Source organism: Rhinatrema bivittatum, chromosome 11, assembly GCF_901001135.1.
Source record: "Rhinatrema bivittatum chromosome 11, aRhiBiv1.1, whole genome shotgun sequence".
NCBI lineage: Eukaryota > Metazoa > Chordata > Amphibia > Gymnophiona > Rhinatrematidae > Rhinatrema > Rhinatrema bivittatum.
Genome location: NC_042625.1, coordinates 88221903 through 88244455, shown reverse-complemented (window position 1 = coordinate 88244455; position 22553 = coordinate 88221903).

Here is a 22553-nt window from a genome sequence, read left to right as displayed (position 1 = left end):
CCAAGCCACATGTTCACATTTCTAAGGTTGAGGCATGTGTCTCCAAACAACAACTAGAGCTCCCACACTGTCCTATCTCTGTCTTCCAACTCCGATACTGCCCCACGCTTCGGGAAGGCTGGTTCCATTCCTACAAACTCTGAAATGTCTTCTGTCTAGCAATGAAATACATTTTCTCTGCACCCACAGAAAAAAGGCTGTCTCTGGAGTCCTAACTTCCACAGCTCCCATTTTGCTATAATGGACCCATGCATCTCTAATCCTTAGAGCCCAGTATATGTCTCTGTATGTACTGTATGTATATCTTTCACATTTTTCCCCTCCGATTTCCAGAAAATCCTCTGTCTCAGAGTTAATGCTGTCTCCAAACTCTCTACAAAGGTAAACTGAACTTTTATCCTTCTACTCCTGTATCTTTGGACTATATATTCAATAGAAAAAACTGCTTCTAATAGTATATCTGTAATAAGAAACAGTGCTTGGATTTGCACTGAATTGCTCTTAAAGATCTTGCTGGCAAATAGTGGCAGACAATTGAGTTGTCTAAAACAAAAACAAACTAAGAAATGTGATAAAAGACTTATGAAAAGGTAGCCATGTTTTCCTGTAACTACAGAAAGATTTCCTTTTCAAGTCTTTCTTCTGATTTGCATTGTTTTGTTATGACTTTATGTGAATAAACGGATGATGATGATGCATCTCACCCCAGATAACATTGTAACCGGCTTTCCTGTCAATGGCTCAGCTTGACTTGTGTCTCAGCCATGCGAAGGGATGGCTTTCTGGATTCCTTCTTCTTAGTCAATAGGAGCCACATCCTTTCTGATGCATATACTCATACAACCAGGTGCTTCCTCTGTTCTGTGCCATCATGGTCACAAGAACATGAAGATCAAAGAGCTTCCGGAAGAGTCTTGGGAATATGTCCTGTCTCAGATGCCATTTGGATAAAATAGCTTCTCATTGGCTCTGTGGCATAGATGATAAGAAGAGACCTGGTCCTGATGATACTAAAGCATTGCAAAAACCGTTCCTCCAGTCTTTTCATACCACATAAACCCCATTCTAATTATGTGCAGCTCTCAGCATCCTTTCATGGGAAAATAAACAAAAAACAAGCTAAAGACATTCTGAAGGCTAACTTGTACAATGCTGCTTTAGCATTACCTTAAATTTAACAGATAACATAAAAATCTCATAGACATTATACCACTGTATCACCAAAATATAATTAGAAACAGACATCCTAGGCATCATACCTGGCTTCGTTAGCCATCTGCTTACTCCATGACCTTGACTATCATATTCATGCATGGAGGACAATCAGTTTTGAAGGATTCCAGATGATCTGGAGAAGTAGCTGGTATTGGTAGTCACCATAAAATGGTACTGCAGAAGCTATTGTTACGCATGCTGTCTGTGGCAGACCCGTGGTACGGCCCCCTCACTTTTCTCCAGTGACTCCAGTGCCTGGTCCCTCGTCTCTGGTGGCGGTAGGCCGCCAGCTCCATCCTCAGGCCACCCCTGGTGCCTCCGGCTCAGCCACAGACCCTGGTATCTCCAGTCCAGCTACTGCTCCTGCTGTTCTACTTCGGGCATCTTCATGTGGCACTTGGAGAGACGCTGCTACTCCACGCTGCGCCCCCTCCCTAGGTGTGTGCGCGTGCATCACTGAAGCTTAAGTAGGGCCCACAGCGGGAACTGAGCCGCGGCCCCGGATGATGACGTCAGCAGAGCACTGGTATTTAAGCCTGGGCTCTGCTTCCTAGCTTTGCCTTTGCAACAGGTCTCCTCGCTGGTCGAGTACTCGTTGCCTCCTGAGAGATTCGTCTCGCTCCTGTGTTCCTGTTCCTCATTGACTCCTGTTCTGATTTCCTTGGTCCTGCTCTTCAACCCTTCCTTGGATTGCCTTCACGGACTTTGACTCTGCTTTGCCAGACCACGTCGTTGACTCTCTCCAAGCCCGGACCTCTGCTTTGCCTGACCACATCGTTGACTTTCTCCAAGCCTGGACCTCTGCATTGCCTGACTACTCCATTGCCTCTCTCCAGTCCTAGACCTCTGCATTGCCTGACTACTCCGTTGCCTCTCTCCAGTCCCAGACCTCTGCATCACCTGACTACGTTTGACTATCTCCACGCTCAGACCTCAGCCTTGCTTGCCACTATTTCCAGATTGCCGCCAGCCCTGACTCAAGCCTGCTATATGACACCTCTTCAGCCTACGTCCTGGACTTGGCCTATTCAGGCTTCGGCCTGTTCTTGCTCGGGCGCCCCTGTCTGACTTTGTGCCTTTGGCGCCTGGGTCTCCAGGACTCTAGCTCATCCGGTACAAGACTGTACCATCCCTCTGCTGCTGTCTCTGGGCTGACCTCGATCCATCCATCGCCTACCTAAGTCCAGCTGGCCCCAGCACCCAAAGGCTCAACCCGCTGGGAACAAGGGCTGGTATTGGTGAAGCGCCAGCTGGCCTCCATCCATCAGCCCACTCTGCCTGCCGACAGTGGGGACCCGTAGGACCCTTCCTACGGGTTGCGTCAACTCCACCTCGGCCCAAGGGTCCACCTCCGGCGCAACAGCTATGAGATAAGTTATACATGTGACTTTGGTGAAAAGCCATTGGCTTAATGGTTTTTCTCTGTGAAGACCATGCCGATTTCCAAAGCATGCATGCATTTAGCTGGGCAGAAGGGGGCATTGCCAGGGACAAGGAGAGGGTGTTGCAAGTAAACAGCACACATTGATTTGATTTTAAAATCTACATCTGGATGTTTTGCATGAAAATTTTGCCCATGCAAAAATGCAGTTGCAAACTCCATGGTACTTTTGGCCTGGCCACAGTCCTTGTAGGCAATTTTCAAAGAGCTATGAGGTCCATGAATTAAAAGTAGTTATGGACTTTGTTGCTACTGGGGCTGTTTGAATATTGCTCCATATAGTAACGTATGTATGGGTTCCAGAAAATTGCTACGATCCCAATCCTTAGATAAGCAGAGGACTTACATCATCATAGGATGCTAGTACTGGAAGGGGTCTATAAGAGACTGGGCAAAAACAAGATTCTCAAGGCTATGAAGCCGAGAGGCCTAATTTACAAGATAGCATGTGTGAAAGGGAATGGGGATAAGGGAATGAACCCTGTTTATTGGTTCCTGTAGAATTTAAATGGCTTGTATTTAGAAGGCATTTCCTGCTATTAGGTTAAACATCATCCCTGAAAATGAAAATTAATTCGAATTTTAGTTTGTTGCAACATAACAGAGGATTGTTGGGAAAGGTTTGTCTTTCTGCCAATGGAACAGGGTGAACAGCCAGGAAGGTGTAGAAAATATGTGGTGCATTCTAGCGAAACTCAAGGAATGGTCTAGGGTCAGGCAGCTATGATTTAATGCTAAAAAATGCAGAGTAATGCAAAACCCCAAGGGAGAGATGCAATACAGGGTGTGAAATTCTTCTAAGCATGAAAGAAGAATGGGGTCTGATGGTGATTGTATCTGAAGATCTTAAGGTGGCCGAACAGTTGGATAAAGCGATAGCAAAAGCCAGAAAGATGTTTGGGTGCACAGGAAGAGGAATGGTCAGCAGAAAAAGAGAGGTGAAATTGCCCCTGTATAGATCCCTGATGAGACCTCACTTGGAATATTGTGAACAATTTTGGGAGACCGCACCTTCAAAAGGATATAAACAGGATGGAGTTGGTCCAGAAGGTGGTTACTAAAATGGTCAGTGGTCTTGATTCTAAAGTATATGGGGATAGACTTAAAGATCTAAACATGTACATCCTAGAGAAAGATGAGATAGTGGAGATATATGAGACATTTAAATATTTCAAAGGTTTCCATGCATAGGAAGCAAGCATCTTTCAACAGAAAGTAGTCTATGGGATGAGGGTGAAAGGGGATAGACTCAGGAGTAATTTTAGGAAATATTTCTTTACAGGGAAGGTGGTGAATGCATAGAATGGACACCCAGTGGAGGTGGTGGAAACAAAACCAGTATCTGAATTCAAGAAAGCATGGGACAAATACAGGGGATCTCTAAGTGAATGATGGGAATTATACAGCTATATTAATTGGATGGAGGGGCAGACTAGATGAGCTATACAGTCTTTTTTTGCTGTCAAGGAAAGAAATCAAGAAAGCAAAAGGTCAAACGAATGAAAGGATTTCCAAAGAGGTAAAGCGAAGTGACAAAACATTTTTCAGATAGATCAGATAAAGAGGGTGGTATACTACAACTGAAAGGTCGCAAGGAGCAATGTCTGGAAAAAGATGAAGAAATATTAAACAAATGCTTCAGTTTGGTGTTCACTGAGGAAGACCCCGGAGAAGGACCGTTGCTAGTTAACAAGATCATGGACAGAAGTGAAAAAGATGCAACCCCATTCACAGAAGAAAATGTATAGGATGAGCTAGGAAAACTAATAATGGACAAGGTCATGGGGCCAGATGAGGTACATCCTCATCTGTCATATGTCACTATATCCAAGTTAAATAGTTAAATTATACAGATTATATTACATAATTTTATTAATTACAATGTTAAACTATACTATATTATTTATTATCATTATGTTAAATTGTCATCCAGTTATATTGTTCCATATGTGCCACTGTTCTATGTAAAGCCCCTTATCTCTGTTGGGCAGTTTATAGTTATATGTAAACCGGAGTGATTTGTAGTCTCTATAAGAACCTCGGTATATAAAAATTAAAAATAAAATAAATAAAATCCTAGGATACTAAAGGAGCTCAGTGATGGGCTGGTGAGTCCACTGACAGACCTGTTCAATAGATCCTTGGATGTGAGAGCGGTGCCACAGGGCTGGAGAAGAGCAGTTGTGGTACCACTTCACAAGACTGGCAGCAGAGAGGAGGCTGAAATCTACAGGCTGGTTAGCCTCAATTCAGTGGTGGAAAAATTAATGGAGACTCTGCTGAAGGAAAGGATAGTGAACTATCTGCAATCCGGTGGGTTGCTGAATTCGAGGCAGCATGGATTCACCAGAGGCAGGTCCTGTCAGACAAATCTGATTGTTTTTGATTGGGTGACTAGAGAATTGGTTCAAGGGAAGAGCACTAGATGTGTCTACTTGGATTTCAGCAAAGGTTTTGATATGGTCCCGCATAGGAGGCTTGTGAATAAAATGAGAAGTTTGGGAGTGAGCGCCAAGGTGGTGGTGTGGATTACAAACTGGTTGACTGATAGGAGACAGAGTGTAATGGTAAATGGCACCTACTCTGAAGAGAGAACAATGTTAAGTGGAGCGCCATAGGGATCGGTGTTGGGACCGGTCCTGTTCAATATCTTTGTGAGACATTGTGGAGGGCATAAAAGGTAAAGCTTGTCTTTTTGCAGATGATACTAAGATCTGCAACAGAGTGGACACACCTGAAGGAGTAGAGAGGATGAAAAGTGATTTAAGGAAGTGGTTGAAGGTTTGGCAACTGGAACTCAATGCCATGAAGTGCAGAGTCATGTGTCTGTGGTGCAAAAATCTAAAAGAGCTGTATGTGATTGGGGTGCAAAAGACTAATGTGCACCAATCAGGAGAGGGTCCTTGGGGGAAATAGTGTCTGGCAATCTGAAGGCAGTAAAACAATGTACCAAAGTGATAGCTAAAGCCAGAAGGATGCTGGGCTGCACAGAGAGAGGTGATAAAGCCAGTGCAGCTCCAGATATGGCCTTGGTGAGGCCATATCTGGAGTATTGTATTCAGTTCTAGAGACCATATCTCAAAAGGGTCATAGACAGGATGGAAGCAGTCCAGAGAAAGGCACCAAAATGTTGTGGGGTCTGCATCAGTAGACATGAGAATAGGCTGAAGGATGTAAATATGTAAACCCTGGAGAAGAGGTGATGCAGGGGAGATATGAAACTGTAGAACAACGGGTCACAATATGAAACTTCAGTGGGGATAACTCAGAACCAACATCAGGAAATATTTCTTCATGGAGAGGGTAGTGGATGCCTGGAAAGCTCTCTTGGAAGAGGTGGTGAGGACAAAAAAAGGAAATGTATTCAAAAGGGTGTGGGACAAACACTGCAGATCCCTAGCGTTGGAAATGAAGAAAGGGGTGCATGGGCAGGTAGCACTCTTAACAGAAGGCACAGGGATAACCTATATGGAGCAGCAGTTGCTACTCTTAACTTGCAGAGTGGCAGGTACAACTCATAGCAGAAAGCACGGGGGTAACCTGCATGGAGCGGCAGTTTCTATCCTGAGCAACTTGCTGGGCACAGTGGATGGACCACTTGGTCTTTAGCTGCCATGATTACTATGTTTCTATGTTTCAGCCTGGTACTGCTGTATCATCTTGCACAAATTTTGCAGAAAGGTTTGTCAGGTGAGGGCAGCAAGATGAGTTAAGATGTGAACACAAACTTGCAAGAGGTACCTCTCTTGCACAAGAGCAGGTGTCCTCTGCCAGACATGTTACCTTGTTATAATGCACCTGCACATGTCTCGTTCATGGGTGTGTTGTGATATTTAAGGTTTGATTTTGTGGTTGTTGTTTTTCAAGTTACCAAGGGTGACAGAGAGAAGTTCCTCTGTTACCTGCCATTGCATTTACATAATAAAACTGCCTGGGGAAAATGAGGGATCTTTAAATTTTATCTTTATTAAAAATGGAATGAATCACTTATGCAGACACTCAAAGCAACTTTCAAGAGTACATACATAATAAACAAATTAAAATTTTAAGACAGAAACATACTAATATGAAACACTAGTGGTTGGAAAAACCAAATTGAGCAAGGTTTGACTGTCCCTTGGTGCTTTGGAAGCTGAAAGGATTACAGGGCATGGAATGTTTAGCCAAAACAGACACTGAACCCAACTGGCCAAGCACATTTCTTCATTCTATAAATAGGTTCACGGGGCTAACACGAGGCACCTCTCCTGTTGTCAGAGAAGTGCCTACTGAGTGATTTGAAAGACTTAGGATGATTAAGAAAGGCTGCACCACTCTTAAGTTTCACATTCCTCAGGAGGCACCTCTGATTACCTAAATATACAATCTGGCAATGGAATGTTTGCATGTGGCTATCAAATTCTGTGGCACTGGACTGCTGGGGATTATTCTTTATTATTTATTTATATTAAAACCCAAGAAAGTTGTCCATAGCTTGGGTATGCATCTACATTCACATCTGTCAATAATATCAGGAGTGCATTCTTAGCTTTGAGACACATTCACCGGGTATGGGCATTTTTGGATAAGAGAGATTTGTTGACTGTGGTTAATGTGCTAATGTCAAGAGAACTGTAATCCCTCTACCAGGGTCTTCCTGCTATGAGATTAAAACAGCTGGTACAAAATACCACAGTACGCCTTACACAGAGAAAGAAAAGCTTAGACCATATTACCCCTATCCTTCATGAGCTGCACTGGCTCCCTGGAACTGCTATCACCAGTTTTTTTTTTTAATAAAAAAAAGTACCCCCTATCCTTCATGAGCTGCACTGGCTCCCTGGAATACTATCACCAGTTTTTATAAAAAAGTACCCCCTATCCTTCATGAGCTGCACTGGCTCCCTGGAATACTATCACCAGTTTTTATAAAAAATACCCCCTATCCTTCATGAGCTGCACTGACTCCCTGGAATACTATCACCAGTTTTTATAAAAGTACCCCCTATCCTTCATGAGCTGCACTGGCTCCCTAGAATACTATCACCAGTTTTTATTAAAAAAAAAATACCCCCTATCCTTCATGAGCTGCACTGACACCCTGGAATACTATCACCAGTTTTTATAAAAAAAATACCCCCTATCCTTCATGAGCTGCACTGACTCCCTGGAATACTATCACCAGTTTTTATAAAAGAAAAATACCCCCTATCCTTCATGAGCTGCACTGGCTCCCTGGAATACTATCACCAGTTTTTATAAAAGTACTCCCCTATTCTTCATGAGCTGCACTGGCTCCCTGGAATACTATCACCAGTTTTTATAAAAATACTCCCCTATCCTTCATGAGCTGCACTGGCTCCCTGGAATACTATCACCAGTTTTTATAAAAGTACTCCCCTATTCTTCATGAGCTGCACTGGCTCCCTGGAATGCTATCACCAGTTTTATAAAAGTACGTCTGCAACTAGTTACATGCATGAGCACTGGGCTATATCCTAACCGCCATGGGAATGACTCTTAAGTGTCGTCCTCGAGCCAAGCTGATATGCTTGTCAAAGTTACTTTCCCAACAGGTCCTATTAGTGGTGCCTGTGTTACCAGCTGTAAAAATTGACATGAACTTACAATTGTGCTTTTCTTGCCTTTGTCCCAAAGTTCTGGAATTCAGATTCCTAGGATCCTCAATCGGATTTAACTTAACTGATATTTTGTAACAAAGTGAAGACATGGCTGTTCAAGCAAGTTTTTGTTTCATTTGGCATTTATTAGAAAGGAAAAAACCCCCAAATAAGAAAAAGGAAAGGGACCACCGTACATTTTAAAAACTGAACCCCCCACTTTGCCCCAGAATCCTTATAACCCATCTCTGATGTTTTATCTCTGGTCGCTCCTGCCCCACCAGATCCTGTTTTCAAAATGACGATGGCTGGCCCTGAAACTGGGCCATTGGCCCTGGGGGGCAGGAATGATTGGGGATTGCTCCTGCCCCATTTTGACTCTGAAGACACCTATGGTGAAAGAGAACTCCAGGGAGGGTGGGCGATAGAGGAAGGCCTGAGGGCGAGGGGTGTCAATTTTTAACAGTCCACAATGCTGGGAGTGTTTTATTGTTTCCAAAATGAAAGGACATTTTTTTTTTTAGAAAACTTATTTCAATGGTTTATTTTTAATTTCATTTTCTAATGAAAGGAAATTAAATGTTTTTTAAATTGTGTTTTTCATTTGTTTAGAAAATGAATGCACAATCCTATAACTATTGTTTTTCTTGTCATCGACTTTGAGGTTTATGATGTAAAGTGGAAATGAAATATAAAGAATACTTTTTTGCACTGCATTCCCAATTTATCATAGCATAGTAAATTTTACCACAATGGACAGTAACTGGAAAAAGACCTTCTCATGGCCGCCTCCCTCTGCAGCTTGGTTTCTGCTTTCGCCCTGTGGATTACCTAACATTTTCTACAGTCAGGGTGTATTCTGAGGCAGTACAGGAAGACAACTGAATTTGCTGAACTATTGCTACATTTTCAGGTGCGGATATTTGTTTTGAGGTGGGGAATTTTAATTTCAACACGGTGATACAACATTCTTGGTGAAAAGGCTGAAATCAGTAGGGGAGGGATTGTCATGAAGCAGGAGATAAGCGGGTAAAATGTCTAGTCGCATCATGTCACCCTCCTAACCAACTCAATGACCTGCAGAGACATTAATGCTACCACCCTCTAACACAGCTGAAAGTCACAAACATCTCATGCATGTAGGATGACAGCTACGCCTTGCCAAATGCCAAAACAGTAGAACTCCTCGGCTTCCCCGCCTGAATGTATGAGTTGATTTTCTGGCTAGACTTCTGTTGCTATCAATATTTTCAGCCCTAGCAACAGAGAAAATAAATAAATAATTTTAAATGAAATAACCTCTGAATGGCTCATCTGCTCACAGAAACCCAGAAGGGTCCATTGTTCAGAGATGTGCATTCTGCCCCACGATGTGAGCCAATTCGGAAAGGGTCTGTGGTTTCCTCAGAAACACCAACGTGCCAAACCAAAGAGTCCTTAGTTCTGCAGAAAGAAAATCATGGAAGCCAGTTTACTTAATTAAAAAAGGTACAGTTCATATATTTCTGAGAGTTATTGACTGGCTCCATGTCATCTAGCCAGAGGGAGCCAGTCCAGGCCTACCCCCATGACATCCAGGGAGTTGACTCCAATGTCTCCAGGAAAAGCAGGAACTACAAATCTATAAATGCGATGGAGTAAACCAGGCCCGGCTCAAACTGTTTAAATGACATGAAGGCAGGGTTGCCAAATTCTCCAGTTCCAAGAGTGAGATTTATTTTGTCTGGTCCTGGTTTTGAACTCACTCTGTGGTGCTGGCAGTTCCTGATTCTACCTATTGAAAATCAGCAGTGAAGGCAACAGAAACCTAGGACTGTCCTAAAATCTCCCTCCTGAAACTGGGGTCTTGGTAGCTCCAATCATGCCCAACCTCAGGATTCAAGAATCCATCTCAGTGTTTAGGTCTGGATCATGGGCAGCAACCAGATTCTAATAAGCTGCCAGCATCAGTCTTCACTAGCCTGCAGTTTTAATGATTTAAAAATCACATTTTGTCTGAGTGTGGATTTTCTGGTGTAGAAATCCCGAGTTTCACTCAAATTCATCATGAAAATAGGACAGGAAGTACCAGTTCAGATGGTACTGTCTTCTGAAACTTAAAATACCTTTTTAATAAAATGGATGGGAGTTTATGTGGTTCATAATGAAATGTCATGTTGATTACTGTAACAGCAGTACTTTCAGGAGTGTTAATATTTGGTACCGACTCCTGGATTTGATTTCTGGCTCAGGTTCTTAATCCTTGGCTGGGAATTCTGCTGAAATCACTTTCCAACTTTTGGTGCAGATAGGGAGGGAGCGTGCCCTTCTTTCAGCCACCCGAAATCTTGGCACTTTTCCCATTTCTTCCTTTCTCTTAAGAACGGAAGAAATGGGAAAACCCACATGTAAGGAGATACTCCTGCATTTGCAGCAACACTCACATTTATTCATTTAAAAAATCACCAGTTTCATTGTTCTAGTCTGCAGAATTAATGAATACAAGTCAATGCATTTTAATAGGTATTGCTGAGCCTTGTGGTTACAATAATGGTTCCTAGCTTTCGTTTTCTCCATCTAATCTAATCTGAAGTTTGTTACCACCTTTCTGATATAACACTACTTGTGAACTGGGCAAGTCACTTCATCTGCCATTGATTCAGGTACACATTTTTATTGTAAGCTCTCTGGGCAGGGAAATTTATTGTACCTCATCCTGCAGAAAGGAGCCATGGTGTGAGGCTACTGGCTAAAGATTGTCTCTGCAATGCCTAGGCTGAATTGGGAAGGGGATGTCAAAATAGAAGAAAAATCCCTGGCTAGGTCCAAGGGAAGGTTCACAGCACCATAGTCCAACAGAGCTGAAAGCCGAAAGGAGCAAGAGGAAACTGTAGGGTTGCCAACTGGCTCCAGCTTTTCAGGACAGGTTGCTTCAGTCCTGGTTTTACCTCATTGCATGCTGGGACTTATTCTGATTTCTCTATTGCATTCCCTAAGAAAAGCAAGATCATGAATACCTGCATGCAGGTGAGTAAAAATAGGACTAGATCAACATGTCCTGAAAATCTGGAGCCAGTTGGCAACCCTACGAAACTGCCAGGTCAAAAAAAAAAAAGGGGGCGGGAGGAAGGAGGAAGCTTTACAGGACTGGATTACAGAAAAAGAAAAAATAAACAGCAAATAAACCACAGCAAAGCTCAGATGTGAATTCCTGTATCCAAGAAACCAGTAATACTAACTCTACAACTCGGAATGCCTTTGACACCCTAGAATCTGTATCTGTAATAGCACTTTTGCCTCCAGACCGGTTCATGGGCTTTGACAGTAAAACCAGAAGACTTGATGCAGACAGAGCTGGAAGAACTAGATTCATAAATATTTATTCTAAATGGAAAAGAAAGTGCTCAAGTGTTCGGCGTTGAAGAGTGCATGAAGCAACCTTTGCAAGACTGATGGAGTCACCGATATAAATTACCATCTTCTGCACTCTTTACATGTGCTGCCAGAAAACTCAGTTTCAGGTTTACTTCAGGGCAAACACAAATGCAGCTAGAGGACCCATTTAGCAGAATTTCCCTTTCCTGATGTGAGCATCTTTCCAGGCACACAACTCTGCATATGACATACAGTAACTGTAGAAACAAAATCTATTCTGTTTAACTTAGGGGCCCATGCAATAAAATTTGCACTAAAAATGTTTTAGAGTGCACCTTGGTAAAATGTTTAAACACATGCTAAAATACTACTTAATGGGTGATTAACAAATCTTACATAGTGCATGTGTATGTGGTATTAGCTAGCACAAAGGCTGTGAAATCCTCCAGGCTAGCCAGCCTGAAGTGAAGGCCCCACTCAACTTCCCCACCCCCAGAAGGTTGAACCTCAAACATTCATGACCTTTCACCCCACCAGCCTCCCTCCCTACTGGTATGAATCATTGACTCCTCCCCTCTAGGAAGCCAGAACCCCCATCCCCACAATTCTCTCACCCTTCTGGAAATGCCTTTTGCCGTGCCTTAGGGTCATACCTGGGAACTTTTGACTTCCAGTCACCCTGAGATCACCATGGATTAGCAGGGGGGGTGGGGGGATGGGGGGAGGCAACTGCATAGTGGGACCGGTTGCTCACAATTTGCTTTCATTTACATGTTCACACTTACTTTCCCTGCTCATTCTCTCACGTCCATTGACACCTTTACTTCTGTCATTCTCCCAGCAATACACACACACATGCCCACTCACTTTCACTCGCATGCTCACTTGCACTCAGCTCTCCTACATACTCTCAGATCTCTTCTTCCTGCACAAATACACACTCACTCACTCTCGCAGACATGCTCATTCATTCTCTCCCCCCCCCCCCCCCCTTTCAAAACACACTAGCAACAGCAGACTCTAACTTGGGCTCTTGGAGCAGCCTCTTCCTTCTCTTCCTTCTCCTCCTGTGCTGTGGAAGTGGATTCTGCCTGTTTCTTACTCCTCATTTGATGCATGGGCAGGAAATCACAATGTCAATCGGCCAAGGCAAACAGGATGGAGCAGGAAAGTGGCTGGATACAGGAAACAGGCTGTGCAGGAGCAGGTGGTGTCATGAAGCGAAGTTAAGAGTTAAGAAGGTCCAGAGATGGTAGAAATCACTGTCGAGTTCCTCTTTCTCAGCCGTGCAAGACCAATGACGTTCATTTCTTCTTTCCGGGTCCGAGCAGATTGGTTTTGCTGCAGCACCCGGAGATTTCCGGTATTGAGCCGGAGACCCGGTAATTCTTTTAGAATTCCGGAGAGTTCCCAGATATGCTTAGGGTCCTCCATCCCTATCCTTGTTGGTAGGGGAGGTCATGAGCCTGCACTGCTGCTGAACGTAACGATACCACGATGCAGCACTCCAGCATCTAGGCAACAGCACTTGTGTCAAAGTCATTGGGGCATTGCACTATGAATTAGATAAGTGAGATCAAGCCATCTTTGTTAATTAATTTTTTTGTGATGGATCCAAGATGGTGCTGGTCTCAGATCTGCGAGTGTCTCGGTAGAGGCATAGTTTGGTTTTTCTCTTATTAGTACTGCGGCATGTGAAACAAAAGGGTAAGATGGACTTTTTCCCTCTGAACAGGGCCAGCTCGTCCCAATAGGTGAACTAAGCAGTCACCTAGGGCACCAGCCATTAGGGGGCAGCAAACAGCAGTCATTAGGGGGCAGCAAACAGCAGCCATTAGGGGGCAGCAAACAGCAGCCTCCAGCGGAGCCCATCCCACTTACGGCCAAGAGAAGCAGACTCTCAGTGGGCCACAAGTGGTGCCTGTGTGTGTGTGTGTGTGTTTGTGTTAGAGGGACTGAGTGAGTACAAGAGAGCAATGGTGTTAGTGAGAGAGACGGAGGAAGCCTGTGTGAATGAGTCAAAGAACCTAAGTGTGTGAAAGAGAGGGGGCCTGTCTGAGTAAATGAGGTCGGGGTCTGGACTGGGGGGGGGGGGGGGGAGAGGAGAGGGGGCAGGCACCCTAATACCCTTGCACCAGCTCTGCCTCTGAAGCCTCAGCCCTTGTTTTACCTTCCCAGACAATTCCTTCAGTGTAAAAACCAGTGCTGCTTCATTGGTGGCCTCCACTACTGGGGATCACTCTGCAGTAGCCCCAGCTCTAATCAAACTCAGGTCCTAGCTCCTGACCCACACTGGCAGCCCCATTTCAATATTTTAAAAATTCAATTCTGTTCACGCAGCAGCTTCCAGTATATAACACTTAAGCAGCACTGTATCCAGATAGCAGGGACACACAAGGAATGGTATAAAAATACATCATCAATTAGATATTGGCAATATCAGAACGTAATACACAGCTGTTAAGCAAAGGGCATGTATTAATGTTTAGGTAATGAATATGAAGCATAATCTAAAATTCTACGTAGCCATCAGTGTGTTTGGAGCTTTGAGCCTATCACAGTCGGCAGAAAAGCCAGCACTAAGGGAAAGGGCATATCTACAGGAGGGCCTTGGGGAAACTGTACCCCCCTCACCGTTCTCTCAGGCCCTCACCCCTAGCAGCATCTGAGTCAGACCTTAAAGGTGCAGCATTAGCGGGCCTGGGGGCACTGGAATCACTGCCAGTTCATGAGCCCAGGAAGGGAGCTAACGTTAACAGGGAAGCACTGTCCTTGGGCAAGTCCTGTAAGGTTTGGGGTCATCAAAGCCTTTCCGTTTACTTTGAGCCGGTAATGCCAGTCCTGGGTAGAAGCCGATTTACCTAACTACGCTTCAGCAGCTTGCGTAACATAGCTGCCATAGCCACAGAAGGGGAGCGAGAAAATGATAAAACCAGGGAGAAGATCCAGAGGGCTGTCAAACATAAGAGTGTTATAGGCACTACCATGAAGACCCACATAGGAGAAAAGTGGGGTGGAGTAGGGCATGGCAGGGCAGTTAGCACAGAGTCCACCCATTTAACCGTACCCCCTCTTCCCCAAAAAATGCAATTCTGGCTACATCTCCGATTAAGGGCTACAGCAGACTCAATTTAAGAATGTGTCAGGTCAAGCCAATAGCGAGTACTGCACCCTGGCATGTGAAGGGCTCCACTCCCAAGTTAGGCCTCTGGTTGCTGGGTCAGCCAGGGATGCTGTAGAGGCAGCATTCACAAACACCTAGTAACTGAAAGATCCGTATTAAACAGATCCTAAAGGGAGGCCGGCCAAAAATGGGCACCGAGCTGGCTGGACTGAGTTGGTAGGGGGTAGAAAAACAGGGGGAGAAAAAATCCTCAAGTAGTTATGAATGAAAACTCAGGGCACTGTAGAGCACTAGAGGCCGGCTGCCATGGCATGGACACCCAAAGAAGCAGAGGGCAATGGTCGGGCCAAAACCAAAATGATCTAATCTTGGAGTACTGGGCCACTTTCAGTTCTGAAGGATTTCAAAATGTCAGTTCAAGCAGAATATGACTGCTGGGCAGAGAATTCACATGCTTAACCAGCTCACGCCTGCAAGCTTGAAATCCGGCTCTTGACCGGAGCATGTGAATATTAACTGAAATAAATTTGCAAGCCCATCAGCAAGTCAGGGAATCTGACCTTTCCATCTGAAATAGAAGTAGTGGAGAAAAGATCACTGCAGATATGATCTTAAATTGTGTATCTCAGACATGGATTCATTCTTGCTGAAGTGTGCCATACCTCATACCATTCTAGAGGGATGAGGATTTGTCTGAGACTGATAAGAGGGAGACCTAGAGTATCAGTTCAGGAGGTATGCAGGACTACTGCCAATAACCGGCTAAGGTATATTTTATTGGTTTAAGCATGGGAATTTAGGTACAGATGACCTAAAGCGGTAGAGAAGCACACCCAGGATGAATCTAGACTGGGTAGAGTGCAAACAGTAACTGGCCTTTAGCTGCTGTCAGTTATAATGTTTAGCTAGCTTTTCAAAGTGTCTTGCAAATGTGTTAAATCCATAGTAGTAATCACATACAATCAAGTTCTTGATACTAATTATGCCATTGGCATCTATATTTCAAAATCTTTAGTTAAAGCTTTAAACATTTAAAAAGGACAACAGCTTAGGTTTGGAACGAGCCTGACATTATGATTCATATGACTCAGCAAACACCCAAAGCGTATGTTTTGTGTGGTCACTCTAAGGATACTATGTTCCATCATACTCAAATTCTCTTGCCCAAATTTAGAATTGGTTTGGGCAGTCACACAAAATCCAACTGAAAAAGCACTATTATAAAGTCAGATGGCAAACCTATATGTTTCTCTAAAATTTTGCAGTATGCATTGTGGTTAAAATTAAGGCTTACTTAAAATAGGCTTTAAAATAAAAATGGTTGTGGCCTTAGGCCAGGTTCCCTCTCTAAGCAAGAAGCTAGTCACAGCTGCACCTGGACCTGGAGCAAAAGGCAGCAGCAACCTATTCTAGGCCTTTCTGCACTCATCACCCCTTTTTATGGATGTCTTGTGTCTATAAAAGGGAGTCCCAACTATCTCACCCCAGTGGAAAAGAACAGTCAGCCTGCTTAGCTTGAAAATGAGTCAGCCTGCTGCAGAGGAATGCAGAACAAGACAGACATTGTGGCTGGACTCTGGCCACTGTTAAACAAGGGACTGTGCTTTCGCTGAATAGGACTTAATGCAGTAGAAATACTAATGTACCAATACTATTTCCGTAGCACCTTCGGCCTTAAAGACAACAGAATTTTTTGGTGAATCTAACACAGTGTCTTCAATAACTTTTATGTGTTCCAATAAAAGATTAGTTATGTGCTTACAAAACCACATCAAACATTTCAGGGTAGTAAGTTTATTTTCTTAGAGCCTGTAGATCACGAGAGGTTTCTCGATAAGAGGAATCCAGTTTGAATGAGGTGGCATGGGTGTCACAGCATAGTAACTTTCTAAATTTCCAGATAAGTGTTTTCCTTAGTTTCCCCCCTCCATGTGGGCTAATGTATGATTACTAATATTTTTTTTCTTTAGAGTGCCTTAATTATTTTGTTTGACAATAATACTTTACCTGTCATTTGATATACATAATGATTTGAAAAATTTAATAAAATGTAAATTTTAAAAAAAGTGTGTGTGGGGGAGGGGGGGGGGTGGCCTTTGGCCCTACCATTTCTAAACTTGTCCCTTTCTCCCTGTAATAACTCCTTTATGCTTGGAATTGAAAGCATCATTTCAATGTTCAAGGACTGAACAGTTAAATCTAAAATGTAAAATCGAACACCGGTATATAAAAGTAAATAAATAAATAAAAATAAATACAGTAGTAGCCAAGTATGGGACAGTTGCTTAATGTTCCTGTGAAAATATTTTAGTTCTTGATATGGCAGAGGGCTTCTCAGGAAAATGGATTTACAGCAAAGAGCTGAGATTGAATTTCAGCTGTGGAAGGAAGCACAAGGAGCTTGCAACACATTATTGTGAGTACTACACCAGGCCAACGGTGAGAAAGGCAGCCAGAAATAGAACGTACCCACTGCAGGACAACTTGCTGCTGTAAGCCAAAGTTATTATTATTCATAGAGTGACAATGAAGGCAAGAGTTATCCCTCAATACATCAATTTTAGCTTTCAAATTATATTGCTGTAAATTCCACTCTTGCCTCAGGTCATGCACCCTTCAACCGCCGACTTTACTGCAATATTGACAGCTGGAAACCTCACCTTGGTTGCGACCCCCCTCACCTCCAGTGTGTGACCTTGAAAACTGGAAAAGGAGCATGACGTACACTTGCTCCATAGGCACAAGATAAGCTTACATGTCAGAGTGACTCTCACTGTACTCAAAACATTAGATTTTAAACTGTTGCGAGAAGGGTAACTACAGCAGGTTGATTTATCAACACCAAATTATTCTTAGATCATTAATCCTTTTAATCCTCTTAAATAGTTGCTAGGAATGAAACAGAAACCAACCCAAAGGAAGAGTGATGTGCCTCGTCAATGGATTATCACTTTTTAAAATTATAATTTATGTAAATTAGGCCAGTAAGAGTTCTATTTTATCTATATGCTACTATTCATCCATAGCACACAAGCCCCAAGCTTAAAGAACAGCTGGCAGCCAACGGGTGAGGGTTTAAATTTAATATTCAGAGCCAAGGTCATATTGTGCCAAAGCAGGATCTACTTCAGCTTACTATTTTAAGCAGTTTGGTTCCAAAGATTAAATGGGTGGTAGTAGCAGGGTGAAGGCTTGTGGCACTGTTGTTAGAGGCTCCAGGAATCCCCATAGGAAGTGGTCAGATTTGATCTCACGGCTCGAAGCAGGCCCCAGCAGACATTTTCTGATAACACTTCCAATTTCATGAGCACAAAACTAGATAGGGTAGTCAAGTCACAGCTACTAGGAAAATCAAACCAAAACTTCACTAAGAAGATAGTGGTGGGAGTGTGTGTGACTAAGTCTACAGCAGCCTTTTTTCTTTTCCCAGTAGTGTATATATTATCTTTGCTGACAACTCCACATCTTTGCTTTGTAACTTCCCAAGTCTCTTGTGCTATTTGTCCTGGTGGAGTGTAAGGTCTATTGAGCAGGAACTACATTAGTCCTGTAGCACTATAGAAGTGTTAAAAAGAGTAGTAATACTCAATGCTCTAGTACTGGTCTTCAAAATATGCTCAGCTTACTAGCTAACATTTTGATTCAGCTTTACTTCAGCCAAAGCTTTGCTATTGAAAAATCATCTTGAAATACATTGAATGAAATGCAAATAATTAAAGCTCAAATAGCAGTAACCAGTTAAGCATGATTTGTTACAGCATAGCTGTAAGCAAAACCCATAAGAGGGACCAGTTACTATTAGGCAAGACTCCCACAGAGCCCTGGGTCCACTCACCTAGCCCCTATTGTATATTAGGAACATCTGACTGATTACAACTTTAAATGTACTAGTTTCCCTCTTCTTTTATAGAACTCATTTATATATTCCTCTGTTCAGGGTGCCTGACCCCTCTCTAAACTCATTCACAACAGCACTGGAGAAATTACTTACCTAATAATTTCATTTTCCTTAGTGTAGACAGATGGACCCAGGACCAATGGGTATAGTGTACTCCTGCTAGCAGTTGGAGACGGATCAGATTTCGATCTGCCGTCAGCCCTAGTACATATAACCCTGCAGGAAGTGCAGCTCTTCAGTATTCTCCTTGAAAAGCATTGTGTATATATGTATGACTGAATAATTTGAATAACTTGATTAACTTTATAACTTGGTTAACTTAATTTGAACTAGTTGAATTGGCTACAGCTGGAGACCGCCAGTACCCTCAAGCAAGAAACGTTGCCACCCGGTAGGATGGGTGTCCTAGATGAAGGAAAGCATGGCTTACCCTTGAATCACTCACTCCTGGGGATGGCCCCCGAGAATTCCATGAGTAACGGCAGCCGTGAGTGGGAAGCTGAGTCCATCTGTCTACACTAAGGAAAACGAAATTATCAGGTAAGTAATTTCTCCATTTCCTAGCGTGTAGCCAGATGGACTCAGGACCAATGGGATGTATAAAAGCTACTCCCAAACCCGGTGGGAGGCTGCTATGACCTACTTAGTACTGCCCTTGCAAATGCTGTGTCCTCCTGAGCCTGAACATCCAGGTGATAAAACCTGGAGAAGGTGTGGATAGAGGACCATGTCACCACCCTGCAGATCTCCGCGGGTGACAGCATCTTGGTTTAGAGCCCAGGACACTGCCTGGGCTCTAGTAGAATAGGCCTTGACTTGTAGAGGCGGTGGCTTGCCTGCTTCTACATAGGCTGCCTTGATGACTTCTTTGATCCAGCATTAACCAACATTACTCTGACTGCTTTGTCTCGGAGTCTGTGAATGAACTTTAGGCAGGCTCGTCTGACTGCCCGGGCTTCTAGGCGATTGATGTTCCATCCAGACTCTGGTTCGTTCCATTGCCCTTGGGCAGTTAGCTCCTGGCAGTGTGTTCCCAATCCTCGTAGGCTGGCATCTGTGGCGAGTAGGATCCAGGTTGGTGAGGATAGCTTTGTTCCCTAGCGCAGATGGGCTTCTTGTAGCCATCATAGTTTGGCCCAAATGCTGTCCAGGAGCTGAAGCTGTACGGTGTAGTTCTGGGACAGTGGATTCCATCGTGATAGTAGTGAGCGCTGTAAGGGTCTCATATGAGCTCGTGCCCATGGGACTACTTCCAGTGTGGATGTCATGAGGCAGAGAACTTGTAGGTAATCCCATGCTGTAGGGCAAAGTTTGCTCAACAGGGTTCGTAACTGGGTCATCAGTTTTGATCTCCTTGGTGGTGTCAGGATGACCTTGTCTTGTTTGGTGCCGAACCGGACTTCCAAGTATTCTAGAGATTGGGAGGCCTGCAGGCAGCTCTCGTTTGTGTTGACCACGCACCCGAGGTTCTCCAGTAGGGTTTTGACTCTGTTGGTTGCCTGGTGGCTTTCCTCTGGGGATTTTGCTCTGATCAGCCAATCGTCTACATAAGGGTGCATGCAGATTCCTTCCTTCCTCAGTGTTGCTGCCACCATCACTATTATCTTGGTGAACATCCGGGGTGCAGTGGCGAACCTAAAAGGTAGTGACAGGAACTGGTAGTGACAGTCCAGGATCGAGACGCATAGAAAACGCTGATGCTCGATGGATCAGAATGTGTAGGTAGGGTTCCGACAGATCCAGGGACATAAGAAACTCTCCCAGTTGTATCGCCCTTATTACCAAGTGTAGGGTTTCCATGCGGAAGCGAGGAATCTTCACCTAATGGTTGACCAACTTGAGGTCCAGGATGGGCCTGAATGTTCCTTCTTTCTTGGGAACGATAAAATGGATGGAATAATGGCCAGTATTTATTTGTTGTGGAGGCACCAGTGTTATAGCCTCTAAGGCTAGTAATCTGGTCAGTGTAGCTTCCACTGCCATTCTCTTGGAAGGGTCATTCCACAAACTTGCCTGGAGGGAGGTGGTAGAAATCCAGGTAATATCCCTCTCGAATGATGGATAGGACCCACTTGTCCTAAGTTATCTTGACCCATCGTTAGTAGAATAGGGCAAGTCTGCCCACTATGGCTTCTTCCTTTGGATGGGTTGGCTGATTTTCATTGTGGGGTGTGGCTGGGGCCTGGGCCCAAGCTGGCTCCCCTTTTATTGTGCTTGTTCCAAAAGGACTGGCTCCGGCCTGCGGGTTGGGCCACTTGATATGAGCTTATATCTGGGTTGAAGCACTGTGATCCTCTGCGCCTGGAGGTCCGGGGGGAAGGATTGCTGGTTTCTTTTATTCCTGTCCTCCGGTAGCCGTGATAGTGAGGACTCACCCCATTTGTTGGCTAACTGCTCTAGTTCGCTTCTGAACAGGAGTGTTCTCTTGAAAGGCATCCTTGTGAGTCTCATTTTGGAGGATGCGTCGGCTGACCAGTTTCAGAGCCAGATTTGTCTTCTGGCTGCCATGACAGATGAGACTCCTCTAGCTGCTGTGCATACCAGATCCAAAGCAGCGTCTCCGAGGAATTATACAGCTGGTTCCAGGGCCTCCCTAGGAGTGTTGTTCCTGGTCTGTGCTAAGCAGGCTCATGTCACACCATGGCACAGCAGGTCACGATCTGTAAAGATATAGCAGGGACGTCAAAGGACTGTTTGAGGATAAGATTCCAGACATCTGTCTTGAGCATCCTTTGAGTGCTGCTCCTCCCTCCACCAGGCTAGTAGTGCGCTTCGAGACCGTGCAGACCATGGCATCCACTTTCGGACATGCCAGATCTTTGGCGGCTGGGTCCAGAGGGCACATGGCTGCCAGAGTCCAGCCCCCTTTGAATGTAGTTTCTGGGGCATCCCATTCCAGGTCAATTAGTTGCTGGACAGCTTGTAATAGTGGGAAATGGTGGGAGGTCTGATGGAGTCCCTCTAATAGTGGGTTCATCTTAGGTTGCCCCAAGGTACTTGTGCCCAGGATGGTAAGCTCTTTTAAGCTGTGTAACCAGGTCTGGAAGCTCATCCTTGGTGAAGCATCTCATGGCTCATGGTTCGATGGGGTTCTGTCCCTGGAGGGAGTTCCTCTTCTTCCAGGGGTTCTGACTCAGCTGAGATGTCAGTGTCCCCAAAGGTTGGGCTTCTGGGCGGTGGGACCACTTCCCTGGGTATAGAGGGTACCAGCCTGTTGAGGTCCTCTGGTGGAGCCTGTGGCCGCATTATGGGAGGCCCCGGTTGCATGTGGATGAAGGTAACAGACCTTTGAAGAATTCCATGCAGGAGATAGAAGCTGTGTCTAGACTAGGGGGGCCCCGCTGTGTAATGCTAGGTCCGGCGTACTGCTCGAAAGACTGGGGTCCAGTACCGGCTGGGGAGGGCCATGAGTTGGGTCCCCTAGGGCCTCTTCGCATTGTATACACAGGGCCGTGGCCTCCTCATGCTGTACACCTCTAATGTGGCATGCTGAGCAAAGGCCCTGAGCTTTGAGTTTATTTTCAGGTGGTGCCATGGCTTGTGCGCGAACAATACAGTTGTGCGTTCCAGTGTGTGTGTCAAAGTTGCGCGCGTGGGTTTGGTGCTTGCGCTGTTGTGCGCACAGGTTAAAATTATGCACCCAGCATAGTAAGCACATGGCTATGCGCTTCGCTTGTGCACATGGATCGAAACTGTGGACAGGGCAGCAGAGCCAAAATGGTGATGGCAACCACCTCGGAGGGTCTCTACGTGGGAGGACCCTCTGATCTGACCGGGGTCTAGCCCTACTAGGGCCTATCAAACCGGTGGCACTGGTCCCGCCTGGCAACCTGTTCATCTTCTCGAGCTTCAGAGACCGGAGACTTAAATACATTTCTACTTTACCTTGTCTCAGTGCTTCCCAGTTTCATTCTGGGGCAG